Source organism: Phyllobates terribilis, unplaced genomic scaffold (genome assembly GCF_046119375.1).
Source record: "Phyllobates terribilis strain yellow unplaced genomic scaffold, ASM4611937v1 Scaffold_13__5_contigs__length_258822181, whole genome shotgun sequence".
Classification (NCBI taxonomy): Eukaryota; Metazoa; Chordata; class Amphibia; order Anura; family Dendrobatidae; genus Phyllobates; species Phyllobates terribilis.
In genome coordinates, this window is record NW_027362773.1 from 245,566,866 (window position 1) to 245,581,199 (window position 14,334).

The 14,334-nt window shown below is 46.3% G+C and overlaps 1 long non-coding RNA gene across 1 annotated transcript in view; it reads left to right on the forward strand.

Annotated features, from left to right (window-relative positions):
* The window catches only part of LOC141174689 (uncharacterized), a 102,312-nt gene that overhangs the window by 72,716 nt on the left and 15,262 nt on the right, over window positions 1-14,334 (forward strand). The window contains exon 2 of the long non-coding RNA XR_012252947.1: window positions 9,384-10,040. This is a non-coding gene — a long non-coding RNA (uncharacterized lncRNA). The remainder of the gene's footprint in view (window positions 1-9,383; window positions 10,041-14,334) is intronic.

Genomic DNA, 14,334 nt, shown 5'->3' on the forward strand with positions numbered 1-14,334 from the left:
CGGCAATCTTCACCCCAGTCAAATATACAGCTCACTTCAATAAAGGCACACAGTACCCGGTGGCAACCGGCATAACCCTGCAGTCTTGCAGCGGGCACGCAATCCTGTTCGTGACGCCAGGAGAGGTGACTAGCCCAGGGGATGGGGATGACTCGGTACCCGGGCCTTTGCCTGGCCTTGGGGATGTCGCGGTGGTCGGCTCCGGGCCCGTACCCTGGGGTCACTCTTTAAAAAGGGGATAGTCTGTTTATTTTATAAAAGTTCGTGACGCCACCTGTGGTTTCTGGTGAGAATCACCAGCGCTGTGGCAGTCCACTGAGGCCGGTGATAAGGCAGCTCGATGGTATAGCTCCCCACAGGTGGAGCTAGGCCTCAGGGCAGTGTATGGAAAGGGGGGATGCATGACAGGAGAGACCCAGCCGGGTCAGAGCAAGAATGGGGACGGACACGGTAGTCACTTCAGTACCTTTACTGATGGAAATTCAGGCACATCCCGGAGCACTGTAGGGTGAAGGGTGCATGTCAGGATCCTCCCCAATGAGCTGGTGTAGGGCCTCCTGTTTCTTGCCTCTGCATAGTAAGTTTCTGACCTGCCTGGAGCTAGGCCTAACTTTGTCTCTGTCCTGCGCTGGCTGACCTTGTGGTAGGGCCTTTTCTTGGAGTACACGCTCCTTAGCTTGCAGGGCCTATGTGTTTCCTGGCTCAGTTACGTATCAGCACTTTAGCGATCCTGGGACCTGTAGTTCTCCAGGGATTCCGGTTATGCCTTAGAGATCCCGGTAAGCTCGGACCCGGTGTCCGGTAACTGCTTCGGGGTGAGCCAGTTAAGCTCCTCTGCCCCCTATGTACTAACTCTCCACTCGCCTTCGGCCACGCTCGGGCCCTCACTAGGCTATACATACTAACGGCAGCTTGCCGCGCTTCACCGATCTTATGGCGCCTAACGCTCCCTATTCTGAGCTACAAATGAGTCTGGACTGTGCTCCACTGCAGACTGACCTCTCTCAGGCTTCTCTACTGCAGGAACTCTCTCAACAGACTTGGCTCTCTGTCGACTCCTGACTGAACTGCCTGGCTCCACCTTCCCTATTTATATCCCTAACGGGCTCCCTCTGGTGGTCTGAGGTGGAAGGTGGAGATGTGTGAATGTTTATGGGGGCCTCTTGTGGAGGAATCCATCAATGCACTCTTCTAGGATCTGTGATACCAAGCGCAGCTGGGCGTCACATGTGCATGTGGGGTTTACCTGATGTGGGGAGCTCCTCCTACTTCCAAGCGTAATATCACCTCTGGTGAAGGAGGCAGCACTACTGTGGCAACCGGCCCCTGGGGCGCCACATTCCCCCCTAGTGAAGCACAGTACATCCCGGACTGTAAAGACATAAGGGTGCAAGTTAACAATGAACAATTTCTTCCCCTTTGGGGAGGCGCATTTCTTAAACGATACACTATTATTAAAAATGCAAAATGTACCGAAAAATCTGAAAAACTGCAAAATATAAACCATTCAACAAGGTGCCTGTGATAACGCCTATCCAGGGAGTCACCTCACGAGTTTGTAGTGCAGCTTGGTGGAAACCGCCCCAAAGCACCTCAAACTTCATCCCTGGGCGTGGCTACAGGGCACAAAGACCATGGTTTGACCTGGTTATTCGGCCGCGCCGATGATTTTTTGAGTACAGGGTGGGATGCGAACCACCCATTTGTTTTTTCATTGTCTTGGCCACACCTAGTCCTGTGGCTCAATTGTCTATTAACAGGTTAGTATGTACACTTATTCAATTTAGCTTAGAAGTTTATACAGTAGTCTCTGTAGGTAGTTTACACGTAGTTATTACTAGGTCTCTTATTACTTAGTCAGTGTGGGCACAAGATTTTTCAACATTTTAACCTGGTCATATGTACATTTGCTAACTCTTATAATACTCTATAAACCATGCTTGTAACGAACTGGGGTCTGACCTAGTGTACTATGCTGTAATCTACGTAACACTGGTGGTTCTGTTGACCTTTCTTGATCTGAGGTGTCTACTGAAGGTGTGATAGGCTCACTGTGGACTGCACTATGGTTAGTCTGACGTAGCACAGGTAGGCTTGGTAGTCTTCTACGACCTCTTTGACTCACCGTGGGCATGACAGATTCACCGCTAGCAGGGGGTAGATTCTCCTGATCCGCTGCCTATGAGGCATCTGTTTCTGGGGCTGATTGGTCTTCACGAGGACCCAAGGTCTCTGCTGTTTCTCGTGTAGTCATCGGTGAAAATGTCAAGACTGGTACCACCACTGCCTGGCTCACCTGAGTCCAAGACTGAGGAAATTCTCCTAATACGGTGCAGACCTTCTCTTTAACCTCTTTTATCTGTTGAGGAGTGTCTTGACCTCTACCTCTTTCACCCAGTTGATCTGGGCACACCTTCAGGTGGTCTCTAGATACAGTCACAGAAGTTCTCCCCCCATCTTTAGTAATGAGGCAAACTTTACTGTTGTCAAAGTGAGAGGGCAAGATGGTATATGGCTCAGCCTCCCACTGGTCATCCAGCTTATGAGTTCTCCATTTTCTCTTCAGCACCTGTTCTCCTGGTGACAAGGGAGCGGCAGGGGCTTGCTGATTGTAATCTTTCTCTTGTTTCTGTCTGGCTCGCAATAGACTCTCTTCCACGCACTGTTGGACTTTACGGTACTGTAGCTGTCTTTCAGTGTCCCAATCTGTGTCTGGCTGTACTACTGCTGGTGTTAGGACACCCATGTCCAGGTCGAAGTTTACCTGGTCTTGCCCGCATCAGGTCAGCTGAGGTCGAATTCACTGGAATGTTTTTGTACAGGTCCACCAAGTCTGGTAACTTCTCGGGCCACCCGTTGCGCTCTTCCAGAGTTACGGTTTTCTACAAGTCAATCACCACCTGGTTCATCTTTTCGCACAGACTATTGGTTTGCGGGTGATAAGGTGTTTTCCGAATTTTCTTACAGCCATACAGGTTGCAGAATTCTCAAAATATCTCCTCTTCAAAAGCTGGGCCTTGGTCTGTTAGGACTTGCTCAGGATAGCCATGAGGTCGAGAGAAGTGCTCTTGAAAGGCTTAAGCAGCTGTCCTCGCCGTCTGGTCCTTGACTGGTACAACCACTAGGAAACGGGAGTAGTGGTCCACAATTGTTAAGGCGTAGGTGTATCCCGACCGACTCTGAGACAGCTTCACATGGTCCACGGCCACGATTTCAAGGTCTTGTGATGATGGGTTGTAAGGGGGCTCTCTGGCTACCATGATCTCTTCATCTTAGATTGCATGGGCCACACTCTCGAACCACCTCTCGATGGAGCCAAAGAACTGCATTTTTATTTCTGCCACGTTGCTGGTATCAAAAGTGTCTTGTAGCTTTGTTAAGATGTGCTTGACTGTCTGTTTATCAGTGTCCGGCCAGGATTTGACTTCCCTCTGCGTGGCACCAGTTAGCTGACCAATTAGAATGCTGACCTTCTGCCCTTTGGCCAAGGGATAAACGTCAAACAGGCTACGCAGTCTCTCTTTGAAATCGCTAAGGGTATGCGACTCCACTGAGTATTGTGGTAACCTGGCCGCTCCTGGGATGTATGGCATAGATAGAGGCATTATGGGGGCTGCGGCTGGAGCTTCACCTAAATTGTGCATCTTTTTCCCCCCCCTAGTTCACCCTTGCCAGGGTAGGACTCACCGCTCTGGATGCTTATGTCATCACTCCTTGCACAGCCGGTCAGCGAGACTGCTCTGCTGGTTACTGTACAGCTGCACTCTTGCTGCACAGCTTCTCACACTTGTGTTGTGTTCACAGGGCTGCAGCTGCTGGGATCGTCGTATGGGTGGATGGATCACACAGCACAGGGCTGCAGCAGCTGGATAGATGGGATCACACAGCACAGGGCTGCAGCAGCTGGATAGATGGGATCACACAGCACAGGGCTGCAGCAGCTGGATAGATGGGATCACACAGCACAGGGCTGCAGCAGCTGGATGGATGGATAGGATCACACAGCCCTCTGCAGGGGGAGGCGACAATCTTCCCCCTCAGTCTGATGCAAAGGGGAAGAGAGGCACCTTTCAGCGTGAGTGACAGACAACTCTGGTACAGTCTATGCAAGTGGGAGGGGCCTATTTTGGCACCATTTCCGAGGCCCCACCCACAATGGGACACCCCACATATCATTAACTCCGCATGTGCTACAGTAATGGCTGCGGTTTATACAGTTATACACAGTCTTTGTGGCACAAAGGACACAGTTAAAGGGGTCTGTAAATCCTGTTTGTGATGCAGGTTGCAGTGGCTGTAAGGGCCTAGGGTACTCGGTAGCTGGGCCGGAAGTCTTCCAGGGAGGTCAGGGTGGCAGTGGCCCAGCTCCGTGGCTCTGGCCGAGCAGATGAAGGGAGTATTTACAGGGGATTTGTAGTCTTTATGGGACGACACCTGTGGTGCCTGGTCAGGGATGACCAGTGCTGATGTGTGGACCCTGGGGGATAGATGGTATAGCAGCTGGGATGAAACACTTCCCACAGGTGAAGCGGGCCCCCAGGGACTGAGAAAGCTCCGGGTGCAGAGAGCATGGCGGCAGCAGTGATGATAGTCGCTATGGTAGCACAGCTGCGGGGAGACGCAGAAGAAGAAGACAGACAAGAGGAATGCAGTTTGGTTACCTTTACTGCAGAGAAAGCTGTGGAGTCCGGGGCACTGGTCACTAAGTCCAGGAGGGTCTGGTCAGCCTGGAAGCAATCGGAATCCACCCCGTCAGGTGGGTTTGGAGGCATGCCTGCCTGCTGCGCTTCTCCATTGTGGGCCCCGCTGCCTGTGAGCAATCATGCGGTCCCTTTTCTTCACTCCTGCCCTAAGCTCCATACTAGCAGACGGTGCGAACCTATAATGGGTACTGCCGTCTTGGGTGCAGCTCCGGGTTCTAGTTATGCCGCTGTGCTGCCGGGCCTCTGCTTGTGGCCAGAAAACTTGCAGTCTCCTGTCCACCAGATTTGGTTGCCGGGACGTGCAATCCCTGTACAACCCAGGACTCTGGCATCCTCTGCTCCGCTGCCTGGGGTGAGCTCTTCACTTGCTCTGCTCCCCAGAAGTTTCTCCTTCTCTCTGTGCTGCTTTCTCCCCCTCTCTCTTCCCTCTCACACTCACTGACTAACTCCTCCCTCCCAGCCGGAAAAGGCTGCTCCCCAAAATAGGGTGTAGTGCTCCCTCTTCAGGTCAGGGATCAGAACCTGTGTGTGCATGTGGGGAGCTCCTCCTGCTTCTAAGCGTAATACCACCTATGGTGAAGGAGGCAACACTACTGTGGCAACCGGCCCATTGGGCACCACCCTTTGCCGCCAGGTGCCTGATCATGCTGGTGGTGGTCAGGCTGGTCGTTTTCCACCCCTGCTGATGCTGGCCTGGCAGGTGGTGCAAATGGCATTTTAGGGGTTATCGGTGGAGTCTTTAAAAAACAACCAGACTCGAGAAGACCTAACAGCTGTACTGGCAACTTCCTTTGTGTTGGTGTAACGGGGAACTGTTGCCTGCCTTCTGTCTACGGCCACCACACTACTTCTTCCTGCCTGTTGGCGTGCTCTGCCTCCCTCCCCCTGTGTGCTGCTGTCCTCGCTCTGCATGTCCTCCTGCCAGGTTGGGTTAGTAACTATATCATCCACCACCTCGTCTTCCACTTCTGCACCCTGGTCCTCCTCCTGACTTTCTGGCAATTGTGTCTCATCATCGTCCACCTCTTGTGACACTTTCCCACTGTCGCCTTCGTGTGACCATGGCTGCTCAAATATTTGGGCATCGCTACATGTGATCTCCTCTTGCCCCGCTTCAAGTGGACCGGGCGAGAGGCCCGAATCTATAAATGGAAAAGTTAACAGCTCTTCGAAATTTCCAAGTGTGCGATCAGTTGTCTCCGGGCACTTGGCATGGTGGGAGGAAGGAGGATCATAGTGAGGAATATGCAGTCCAGATTCACGGCTACTGAGACTTGACCATGTAGAAGACAGGGTGGTGGTTTTGGTAGTAGCAAAGTAAGTGGAGGCATTATCCGCTATCCAAGCAACTACCTTTTGACACTGCTCTGGGTTCAATAGTGGTGTGCTGCGGTCCCCTACGAATTGGGACAGGAAGGTCGGGCGAGAAGATGTTGAGCTGATTAGTATATATGTAGCTTACCACGGGCCTAGGTGGTCTGAAGTTGGGACCCGGTCCTATTTGTCTACCCTTTTATATGCATTACTTCAACTTTGATATACAGTAAGGTTTTTAATATAGACAGTGTAGGTACCGTCCCAATTTAGGGTCACCTTGTCGCTGGTGGGACGGCTTGTATACTATTTTTGATCAAAAATAGTTCACTAAGTACCCTATAATTAATATGCAACTTTGCTTTACATTTATATATAATGATGGTAGGGTATGAGATATATTTTTTGTCTTTTGTAGGTTTTGCTTCTTTTTGCTAGTGTGAACATGCTCCTATTTCTTGCATGTGTACCATCTTAGACCTCAGTTCACATTGCTTGGTTTTTTGTCTTGTTTGCATTCTGTGCAAATTAAGGGTGTGGCATCCCCTTTGTTGAGCTGATTAGTATATATGTAGCTTACCACAGGCCTAGGTGGTCTGAAGTTGGGACCCGGTCCTATTTGTCTACCCTTTTATATGCATTTCTTCAACTTTGATATACAGTAAGGTTTTTAATATAGACAGTGTAAGTACCGTCCCAATTTAGGGTCACCTTGTCGCTGGTGGGACGGCTTGTATACTTTTCTTGATCAAAAATAGTTCACTAAGTACCCTATATTTAATATGCAACTTTGCTTTACATTTATATATAATGATGGTAGGGTATGAGATATATTTTTTGTCTTTTGTAGGTTTTACAATTTCAGCTTGCCCACGGCCTCGGCCTCTGCATGCACCATCACCATCACGTCCAGTTCCCCATCCCTTGTCACGCGCCTTGCCCATTTTAAATGGAGGAGCGAAGTTATATGCAATCCGTGTGACGGAGAAACCACAGTTTTAAATACCTGGCCTGTAGGTAACTATTTTGAACAGCAAACTGGTGTCAAAAACTTTACTGACACACTGAAAAAAAATTTGAATGGAGTTCAAAAATGGCAGTATTTTGAGCGCAATTATATGTGATCCGTGTGACGGAGAAACCACAGTTTTAAATACCTGGCCTGTAGGTACCTATTTTGAACAGCAAACCGGTGCCAAAAACTTTGCTGACACACTAAAAAAAAATTTGAATGGAGGCCAAAAATGGCAGAATTTTCAGCGCAATTATATGTGATCCGTGTGACTGAGAAACCACAGTTTTAAATACCTGGCCTGTAGGTAACTATTTTGAACAGCAAACTGGTGTCAAAAACTTTGCTGACACACTGAAAAAAAATTTGAATGGAGGCCAAAAATGGCAGTATTTTCAGCGCAATTATATGCGATCCGTGTGACGGACAAACCACAGTTTTAAATACCTGGCCTGTAGGTAACTATTTTGAACAGCAAACTGGTGTCAAAAACTTTGCTGACACACTGAAAAAGAAATTGAATGGAGGCCAAAAATGGCAGTATTTTCAGCGCAATTATATGTAATCCGTGTGACGGACAAACCACAGTTTGAAATAGTTGGATTTTTAGAGCTGTAATATGGAAAGGACCTGGCTGTATTCTGCAGTGCCAACAAGTAAATGGCGCAGAAAAACAATGTTCTCTGGATTGCTTTTTAAGCAAATAATGAGGATTAAGATCCAAAAAAAATTATTCCTGGCCGCTGAGACCTGGGCCTTTGTCTAGAAATATCTAACAGCAGCAGAGGGCAGAACTGGAATGGAGCCTCTTGTGCTATATGCACTGCAGTCTGCTATATACACTGCCTGCCTGCCTATATACACTGCCTGCCTGATATCTCTGCAGATGGATTAGTCCTCAGAAGGACTGTTTGTTGAGATGGATATGTATAATGTACTTGTTTTCTCCCTACACTACTTAATACACAAGCAAATCTCTCCCTAGCTCAGCAGCACCTCTCCCTACGCTGCCTGATTGCGGAGTAGACTGATGAGCACAGTGGCGCCAAGTCTGATATAGACCTGATGACGCTGTGCGGCCAGCCAATCACTGTAATGCCACAACCAACATGGCTGCGGCATTACAGTGAGTGGCAGGAAATCCCTGCATGTTGATTGGTGCTCTAAAGAGCACGAAACAGGCAGGGAGGGGACCCGAGCATCTGCCCGAGCATCTTGCAAGTACTGAGATGCTCGGGCGAGTACCGAGTACTTGCGAGTATGCTCGCTCATCACTAGCGATTATTCTTATCTTCTCCTGCTCCCAAGATGTGCGGCATCCTCATTTACATCCAGCCTAGACGCCGACATCTAAGATCGGAGTGCCGGCACGGGCAGCGCATTATGTCACTGCCATTCGCTATCCATCACAGGCAAGTGGACATCTGCTGGTGGCCTCTAATTAGCCAGCAGCGTGTATTGCAGTGCAGGGAGCTGGTGGGTCTCAGCACCACAATACATTTCAGCTGAGTGTGAGTCTGACGGCGCACATCCAGGTGAAATTGGTGCTGAATTTGCTGGCCCTCCTTCATTATAGGCCCGGTTGTGGTCGCACCCTCTGTAAACCCAATTATTATGCCCCTGGATAAGCATGCATACCTCTGCTCCATATAGTGTAAGGAAATTATTGGCATTCAACGCTTTTAATATATAGTATAATGCACTCCACATTGTTCTCCAGACAGTATGATGCACTCCCCATAGGCCTCAATACAGAATAATGCACTCCCCATAGACATCCATATACTATAATGCACCCCTGGCTCACGGTCCCCATAGTGTGCACATGGCAGTGCAGGGTGATTGTGTGTCCGTGCTCTGCTGGGGAGTTTAACTGTATCTCCACGCTGAGCATGCCGAAACAGTTAAAAGTAGCGTAGCTCCGGGTGGGTGGCTAAAATGAAGCAATGGACGCTAGAGTGGGGGTCTCTCCTTTTCAGCTATAAATCCCGCTTTTGACTTGGTTGTAATGATAGCAAGAGGCCTTCACAAGGGAACGTCACTCCAGTTCTACTCCAAGGAAAATGGTGTAGGATGGCATAATGTACTGTAGCCGGAAGAAGAAGGAGGAGTGGTTACGTAAGTAGTAAATGATGATGGTGAGGATGATGACACTGACTAGGGTCTATTTGAGGATTCATCCTGGCTACCTGAATGATAATGAAAAATTAGGAGGACAGCTTTAGCCTTGCTCAAATTGCAGATCAGTTTGCTTTTTGCATGTGAGCAGGTGATGCGGCTTCAAGTGCTAATGGGGAACAGTAGTTTCTAGTTGATTTATGCTGGAACATTCTTGACTTATTTTCCTCTTGCAGAGTCTGTACACTCGCGATGAACATACACAGAACTTGCCACTACCACAAGCATGACCAAAGCTCTCAGGCAATATTGAATCTTCTTTACCAACAGCAATTATGGTAATATCTGCTGCTCAGCTGACTGCAGAGGATGCAGACCTGACCCTGGAAGATCTCTTGGCTGGATGTCAGCTCTACCTTTTATTGCCAAATGCCACTACCCTCTTTCTCTAATGAAATTACTTCCTAATCATCCTGCTCTGGTTGCAAGGTTCTAATGACTATCACCATTATTGTCAACTCTGATTTGGAAAACAATTGCCACGGTGTGGAAAATGTCCTGAACTCCTTGCCCCATCATCCCTACCAATTATGACCTTTAGATTTGTCCTTGCTCATAGTACCATTAACATGTGAGCTGCCATTGCAGTGTTCCTCCAGCATTGCAGCCAGTGCCATTACTATTGCCAACCCAGCTATACCATTGAGTCATGTCCTCCACCTCCTCTGTCCCATCTCTTCCAAGTCTAAACACGGATTATTCACATCCAGCACGTCAACTAGAAAACATTTTTGGGAAATACTTAACACCTGGAGTGAAGACATTTAGGACGATGAAGGAGAAGGAACGCAGAGAACACTGTGAGAGATAACATCATACTACTTTGGGTTGAGGTTAGTAAAATGTCTGTATTTTGTTTTTACTTTTCTTTTGTATTTTTTAGCAAATTTCCTAATTACTAAAAGGAGTTACCAAGAAATGATAGGTAAATACAAAAAAATAACAGTGGCAACAGACCACAATATTGGTGTGGCAGGTCAAGTTAGACTAAGAAAACAGGTATTCAAAAAATCAGTAGCACAGTTTGTGACACACATTTTATATGAGGCAATTGTAGAGTTAACAGTTTTTTTTTCTTTCAGCAAAAGTGGTGGCTTGCAAATGCAAAAAAATATGATATTGAATTACAGAAGCAGTTGGTGCTTCATGACCCTGCCAAATAGACTTCATCTGCACTGCTATGTCTCTCTCTTCCTATCAATTAAATCTCTTTTTCTCACTAACTTGTTGACTGTTGTAATATTACACACTATCTGTATAGTTTCTCTAATGTTTTATGGCTCTCTCTTCCTATCTCTATAGTTAAGTTGTGAGCTGTGACGTCCTATCACTGTCCAGGTTCACCATAAATCTGCTGCATTTACTAATTTTGCTTTTATACAGTCTGTGTTAGTTCCTATTGATTTGTAAAGAGAGGAGAGAACAAGGCGCAATGGGTGACTCAGTATTGCAATTGTTAGAAGGGTGTGGGGATGGCTACTAACCTTAAGAAGTTGTGCACCTCTGCACAACCCCAGTGTAAAGCTCCACAAGCTCCGCTCTGTTGGTGGCTGTCATCTATTTCCAGCGGTGTTCACAGATCCTGATCTCTCGGTGGTGGATCACGTGGTCAGGTTAGTTGCATGTAACGCCGAGATGGACGCCCAGCTTCACCAACATCCCCGGCAGCGCTCCGGAGGGGTTAGGGCAGCGCAGCTTAGAAAACCAGGGTAGTAATTCTAATTTAATTCCTCCCACAGGTGAAAGAACAATAAATTAAAGGCAGCTCTACCGCACCCCAACAGGGGGAAAGGGACAATCAGTGAATATGAATAGCGGTACCAGAGCGGCAATAACAGGGCAAAAATATTAAAAGGACTAATTTATTAATACACACAACGCGTTTCGGTGGACACAGCCACCTTCATTTGGTACCGCTATTCATATTCACTGATAGTTCCTATTGATTGACTATGACCTTCCATGGATGTGATAGTTGCAAAGCATTATGGCAAAGCCACCATGATGTTCCTAATGTCAAGTTTTCCTTCTCTGGCTGATGCAATCTTCTGCAATGTGAAAATGGTGGTGGCTATTTTTTGGCAATTCACAAAACTAATTTGCAAAGTTCAAAAGATACCTAAAAAATTGGCATGAGTTCCATTTGCATTCAATTGTTCATTCATCTCGAATGACATGTAACCTTCAGTGCTGGATTCAGCTGATTCAGTATAGCATCTACCAGCATATAGATTTGGCCTTTTCTATGTCACATGATCAATAAAAAAGCAAAATTTCCAGAAGAAAAGTACCACTGAAAAGTGAACAGTCTATTGTAGATTTGCAGGTGGGTTTATAGGCGTTTATACATTTATACATGCTATTTATTTTTTCCTTACACATTGTTTAAAAATTAACACCAAAAGTTTTACAAATTACGTTACTGCATCTAAAAAAGATTGGAAAAGTCAGTTACATATACTGCTAAACTAGCTTTATCAACATACCCTGACTGAGTTTTAACACCTTTTTATACAATAAATAAAATAGGGTAATTTGTAAGTCTTGTACAGCATGGAATCACTTATTTTATTCACGTAGCACCATCATATTTAACGTCGTTTTACAGACGTCATCATCACTGTTCCCAATCGAGCTCATAATCTAAATTCCCCATCAGGATGTGTTTGGAGTGGGGGAGAAGACCAAAGAACCCAGAAGAAACCCACACAAACACGGGGAGAACTTATAAACTTCTTGCAGATGTTGTCTTTGGTGGGATTTGAGCCAAGTGCTACAAGGTAACAGTGCTAACCATCGACCAACATGCTGCTCTAGGTTCTTGGCAGACTATTGGAAGACCAAAGATGAGACCTTTTCTCTGACCTGTCCACTGTCTCAGATGTTCAACACATACACTGCACACTTTATGTGCTGCCCATGATGCCTCTCCAACTCAGTCTAACCACCAACTTTAACATAAACTCCTTGCAGATGTTGTCTTAGATGGGATTTGAATCAAGCGTTACAAGGTAACAGTGCTAACCATTGAATAGCATGCTGCTCCTGGTTCTTCGCAGACCATTGGAAGACTAAAGATGAGACTTTTTCTCTCTGACCTATCCACTGTCTGAGATGTTTAACACATACCCTGCACATTTTATGTGCTGCCCATAAAGCCTACCCAACTTAGTCTAACCATCAACTTTAATATCAATTATCAACAATGCTGTTGAGCAAGTTCTTGAAATGTGACTATGCAAAATCTTAAGCTTTTGGGCAAGGACATGGAGCTATACATTCCACGTCCTCTAAAAACCAGCTTACCTCAATGATACTTACTTCACAGCTAAAGGCTATGCTAACCATGACAATGATAATGTCAACCAAACAATGTTGTCATGAACCATGCCGGAATTCATATTGAAGTTATACTATATCTTATGCTAACAACCAAATGGCTCATGTCAAAGCAGCCTGGCTGTTTAAATATTCACCATTCTTTCGACAAGCTTTGCATAAATCAATAATGCAAATTAATATAAATCACTTTGTAATATATCATAGCAGAGAAATATGCTTCTTTCTCCACTTTTGAGACACTGCTTCTTCTAATTCCCTTCCTCCTGAACTCATCATTCGCTTTGAAAAATTGACTGATCAAGTTAATGGCTGGTGCAGAAGAGCATATTTCTTGTCCAAATGCGATCCGTCAAAACATTGGATCGCACTTGGACCAATGTTTTTCCAAGGGGATGAGCACATGTCTGTCCGAGGAAAAAATCACAGCATGCACGATTTACATACGATATTCTGATTGCTATCGGCCATGCAAGTCCATGGAAAACATTGGACCGCATTCAGATAACATCCGAGTGTGATGCAATTTTCACACACTGACGGAATGGAGAAGAATCTGAACTTTGGAGATAGAGCAAGCAAGAAGAAAACAGGTGAAAAATGCAAGATGCAAAACATATAATGGGCACTACCTCATGTACACACAGCAGCTTATTTTGAAAAGTCACCTGCAATGACAGGTATGCTTTAGGTATGTGCTTATGTGTCATTTTAGAATTAGCATAGGTTAAAAGAATATTTCTTAACTTTGCCATGGTGTACATACAGCTTTCTTCTTTTGATTTGCCCCTGAGCATAAGAAAGGTGAGTGGTACAGTTGTAAGAAGAGTTTTGAGTGGACATAGATACTGAAACAAAAAATTACGTAAACCGGGACCAGAAATGATGCCTAGATTCTCTGCAGGAACTGAGAGCACTGAACAATATGGTTATTCACCAACAAGAAGGGATTTTTGGGCTTTGTCACATGCAGTGGTCACAGGTAGTGTTGAGCGAATTTGTTCGGCGAATGTTCGATAGTTTCAGATTTGGCACGAATATGGCACATTCGGATTCATGATCGCAAAGGCGAGCAAATTTTCTTAAAATCTGAAAAGTTTGACGAATTTGCGCGGGACCACGAATACAGGGTAACCACGGCATTTTGAACAGTTTTGTTAGCATAGTGCAAGTGTATGATGAGCGGTGACATGTGCCAGGTGAGTGTGGGGGCTGTGGAGAGCTTAGAACAGGTCAGATCAGGCATGCACTGTTTTTTTTTTTTTTTTTCCTGTGGGCGGTAACTTTAACTGAGGAAAGCGCCGCCAGCCAATCATAGCGCAGGAAGCATTTACACTGTCCAGACATAAGGCCTTCTGCAATTGGCTGCAGAAATCCCATGTCCTCACAATATAACAAGCGGCCATGTTCCCTCAGCGCCATTATATCCATGTCACTGCTAGAGAAAGACTCTGCTCAGCGTTCTCCTGTGTAATGAGAGATATTAGCTAGATAGATGGGCGCTTGTGTGGTAGTCAGATAGTGTAGATTATTCCTGGCCTGTGTACCTCTGCAACCGCTGGTGCAGCACATTTTTGGTGTTCTTGTGCAAGTACTGAGATTCTGACAGAAACAGAGGGCCCATGCCATACAATAGTGCTGTGCACCGCTGGTATAGAGCTCCATGTCTCAGTATACCTTGAATCTTTTTTTGCACTTGCTAATGCGATCAAGAAAGCACAGTGCACCTTTTCATTTAGTGGGGTTGAAACTGTGCTCTGCACAGTCTGCAGAGCTTTTTATTGCGGA